Here is a 4,856-nt window from a genome sequence, read left to right as displayed (position 1 = left end):
CACTCCCCCTGCTTGTGTTCCCTCTCTCTGTGTGTCTCTCTCTGTCAAACAAATAAATAAAATCTTAAAAAAATAAATAAGGATTAAAAAAAAAGAAACAAGTGGGGCTCACACCCGTAGGGTTAGTGCTTCATGCTGGGCATCGTGTGCGTGGGCTTGTGGGGTTGCCAGATTGCAAATGGACTTCTAAGGCCGGCTGCCCACCGAGAGGCACATGTTCCGTGCTTGTCCACACTCATCCTGCTCTTCTCGAGAACGTGAGTGGGGGCTGTGGGTCCTAGTGCACCTGAATCTCTCACCCACGGTGACGCACCGGTAAGTGGAAAAGCAAGGCTGAGACCTGGGTCTGTCCATTGCTTGCGGTTTGTTTAGCCGGTTGAAAACATAAGATTCTGTTAAATTTTTCCTAGTGTCTTGTCATCTGAAAATAATAGTCATGGGTGGTTGTGAAGGTCAGGCTTGTATCTCAATAATGTTCCAGCTTAAATTCCAAGTTACATGTAGTTGAATTGTATAATTTAGACTATAACGAATCTACTGTGTTAGTGAGACAGACACAGTGATGTTTACTACTGAGCACAAAAGAGCCATTTAATTTAAACAAGATAATTCAACATTTGCTTTGCCTGGAGCTCACGAAATGTCATTCCATTAAATCATGTCTCCATTTACGTAAGAGGACTGTCTTATCAAAGCTACTTTATTGTTACAGAAGTTAGAATGGTTCAGCGTATTAAGTTATGAACATACCCTGGAAAACACTGTTTAGAATAAAGTACACTTGGCTAGAATAAGAACAACTGAGCATCTGCTATGTTGTGAGCACAGTTGTACACGCTTTGAGTCACGGAGGGAGACAGAAACAGTGGGGAACTGGATAAGGGTCCCCGAAAGATATCGGGCCCTGATCCCTAGAACCTGTACACGTCACCTTGCGTAGAAAGAGGTTCTTGTATTTGTTTTGTTTTTCTTTAAATTTTTATTTAGGGGCACCTGGGTGGCTCAGTGGATTAAGCATCTGCCTTTGGCTCAGGTCATGATCTCGGGGTGCTGGGAGGGAGCTGCTCAGCGAGGAGCCTGGTTCTCCCTCTCTCTGACCCTCCCCCTCCCCTGCTCATGCTCTCTTTCTCTCTCTCAAATGACTAAATAAAATCTTTAAAAACAAACAAACAAATAAATAAAGTTTTAGTTAAATTTTACTTAGTTAACATACAGCACGATATTGGTTTCAGGAGTAAAATTCAGTGGTTCATCACTTACATATAACACTGAGCGCTCATCACAACAGGTGCCTCCCTTAATCCCCATCCCCCACCCACCTCCCTCCATCAACCCTCAGTCTGTTCTCCTTAAGGGTCTCTTATGGTTTGCCTCCCTCTCTCCTTTTTCCCCCTTCCCATATGTTCATCTGTTTTGTTTCTTTTTTAATTTTTTAAAAATATTTTATTTATTTATTCATGAGAGAGAGAGAGAGAGAGAGAGAGAGAGGGAGGGTGAAGCAGGCTTCCCGATGTGGGGCTCGATCCCAGGACCCCGGGGTCATGACCTGAGCCGAAGGCAGATGCTTAACGACTGAGCCGCCCAGGCGCCCACTGTTTCTTAATTCCACATATGCATGAGATCATACGGTATTTGTCGGAAGCGGTTCTTTGTAGATGTGGTGCAGCTAAGGGTCTTGGTATGGGAGGTTGCCCTTGCTTAGCAGAAGAGCCCCAGGCATGCTTACCGAACTCCTCCGAGAGGCGAGCAGAGGGAGGCTCCTCCATGAGCAGGAACAGGGGGCTGAAGCAAGAGGGTGCAGGCACTGGGCGGGGGGAGGGAGGGAGGGCACGCACAACCTCCTCCGAGCCCCCGGGGCAGGGCGGCCCTGCGGACAGACACAGAGACTTTGGCTGGGAGTTGAAGTCTGCATAACTGTGGGCAAATGCGTTTCTGCTGTTTCAGGTCAAAAATAAAAGGTAACATTCTTGAGAAAGGATGAAACTGGGGCAAGTCCTGTGGGTGAAAGACTGCATTTTGGGCTTGTTGTTTCTGTTTTAACATGTAAATCCATCACAGATTTCTTTTTGTTATTTAATGAAATCTTACAGATTGTGGTAAAACACACAGGACACAGACCTTACCGTCCTGACCGCCGAGAGCTCAGCGGTATTAAACACACGCGCACCAAGTACAGCTGTCCCCGTCCCCGAGACTCTCCTCATCCTGGGGGCCAAGGCCCTGTCCCCACCACACAGCAGCTCCCCAGCCCCCCTTGTCCCCCTCCCCCCTCCCCATCGACTCTGTCTGTGTGAGCTTGAGACTCCGGTGCCTCATGAGAGGAGTCTTACAGCATCTGGCCTTTTGTGACCGGCTCATCTCACCAGGCATGATGTCCTCCGGGGGCATCCTGTTGTAGCAGGTGTCGGGCGTCCTTCTGAGCGAGGACCTCAACCACCTCCATTCTGACCTCCCTCTGTACTTGCTGATTACGTTCTTCTTTCCGGCTTATCTCTTAACCGGGCAAAAGACCACAGCATCCCGTGATGGGAACAGAAACCGCCCCCTCGAGCAGCCAGGACGGCCCTGAGCCCGCGAGAGCCCCGGGACCGACCCCGAGACAGGGACGGACCTGACCTTCACCGCCCGCCTGCCCACACTCTCCTCCTATAGACCTGGAGGTGTTTTCCGCACTTTGGACGCTGGCCCGCTGTCTTCCTGGTGCCGGCCTCCCTGAAATAAATCCCTTTCCTGTCTGTCTCTCTGCCTTTGATTCTGCCAGCGGCGCGTGGCCGAGCCTGGTCCGTCTGGGGCCCGCGGAGCCAGGGGCTGGCGCACCCCGGCGGCCCGGCCACACTTCCCTTTCGAGGCCGCATTGTGTATAGAGACCATGCGTGTTTATTGTTCGTGCACCGACGGGCACTCGGGCCGCTGACTCCTTCCCGCTGCTGTGAAGGTGGGTGCGGTTTATCTTCGGGAAACTGCTTCCTGTTCTCTGAGCACAGGAAGCACATGATATAACGCTCATGTGAGTGGTGACCTCGCCAGTGCTGGGACGGTGACATCACGGTGTTGCATAATCCGGGTCAGGTCGGGGGGCCTCGGCCTCCTCACCACCCCCTGCCTGATCGTCCGCATGGCGCTTACCACCCTGCCCTGGGCATTTCCAAAACTAGCCCACTGCCCGTTATTTTTAAATGGATTTAACAAATAATTATTTAAAGACTTTCCTGACGTTTTAGTTTTGAATACACTAACCAGTAACTACAATTATAGCGACTGATATAACCCACTTATGTGGGTTTTGGGGGGGAATTCGCAAGAGTTTTTTTTTTTTTTTAAGATTTTATTTATTTATTCATGAGAGACAGAGAGAGAGAGAGAGAGAGAGAGGCAGAGGGAGAAGCAGGCTCCCAAGGAGCAGGGAGCCTGATGCGGGACTCGATCCCAGGACCCCGGGATCATGACCTGAGCCGAAAGCAGACACTTAACCATCTGAGCCACCCAGGCGCCCAAGAGTTTTTTTTTTTTTAAGATATTAATTTATTTATCTGAGACAGAGAGAGCGTGAACAGGGGGAGTGGCAGAGGGAGAAGCAGACTCCCCACTGAACAGGGAGCCCGACAGGGGACTCAATCCCAGGACCCTGAGATCATGACCTCAGCTGAAGGCAGATGCTTAACCAACTGAACCACCCAGGCGCCCCAGAGTTCTCGGCAGTTTTGAAGAGTGTCGGGGTCCTGTAGTTGGAGAACGCTGGCCCAGGGTGCTGGCAGGGGCGGGTACAAGCTGCCACCTGCCTGGAAGGTGATTAGGAGGTTAACATGGACGAGAGCCGTGGGACCCTCTGCAAGTGGGAGTCCAGGGTGACCTCTGGGTTTCCGGCTTGCACAACTGGGTGGGGTGCTGAGGAGGCTGGCATGGGGCGGGAGGCTGCTGAGGTCGGTTCGGTCCACTTGAGTGTGAGGTGGCAGTCAGTCACCCCCAGGAGGATGGCTTCCAGATGGTTGGCCAGACGGTCCGAAGCAGGAGGGAGGTGTGGCTGTAGCTGGAAACCTGCGGGTTATTGGCTCCTAGCTGGGTCAGGAGCTCCAGGAGGTCAGGAATGCGGTGGGATGCTGCTCACCAGGTATGCACACGCGGGAGTTTGATGAATGCTTGGAGTGTGCGTGGGTCTGGGCGGCACCACCGTATCCTGTGACAGCACGGCCTGCCTCTTCAGACCCCTGCCCCCGCCCGCCACTGGGACGGCTGCACCCGGCTGCGCGGGAGCCTGGGGCCAACGGACCGATCAATGACACTGATCCTGTTTGCATTGCAAATGCTCAAATTTTGTGCATCACGATGCTTGCATTGATTTTGACTTTTTAAAAGCATTAGAATGTTACCTTTACTACAGAGATTTTTGGCAGCCCCTTAAACTTGACACCTGTTGGGGGGGTGGCGTTCCTCCGGCCTCACTTTAGTCCTGCCCCGAAACAGCTCTGGGTGCCGCCCAGCGCCTGACCCCGATCCTGAGCGCCTGCATTCATGTGAGTGGTGACCTCGCCAATGCTGGGACGGTGACATCGCGGTCTTGCGTTATCCGGGTCAGGTCGGGGGCCTTGGCCTCCTCACCACTCCCTGCCTGATCGTCTGCATGGCGCTTACCACCCTGCCCTGGGCATTTCCAAAACTAGCCCACTGCCTGTGGCCCAGCAGAGAGCGAGCCTGGCAGGGGGTATCGCTCCTACCGGAGTCCACGAGCCCGAGTGTTCTGTAAATACTTCACGAGGGAACGACAGTCAGGGGTTGTCAGGCAGGTGCTTGCCTTGTGCTCATGATGTCACCGAATCTTCACGGCAACGCGGGCAGTGTTATCGTCCATGGTTTACAGA

The sequence above is a fragment of the Zalophus californianus genome, chromosome 6 (genome assembly GCF_009762305.2).
Source record: "Zalophus californianus isolate mZalCal1 chromosome 6, mZalCal1.pri.v2, whole genome shotgun sequence".
NCBI classification, from domain to species: domain Eukaryota; kingdom Metazoa; phylum Chordata; class Mammalia; order Carnivora; family Otariidae; genus Zalophus; species Zalophus californianus.
This window is presented reverse-complemented; position numbering follows the sequence as displayed.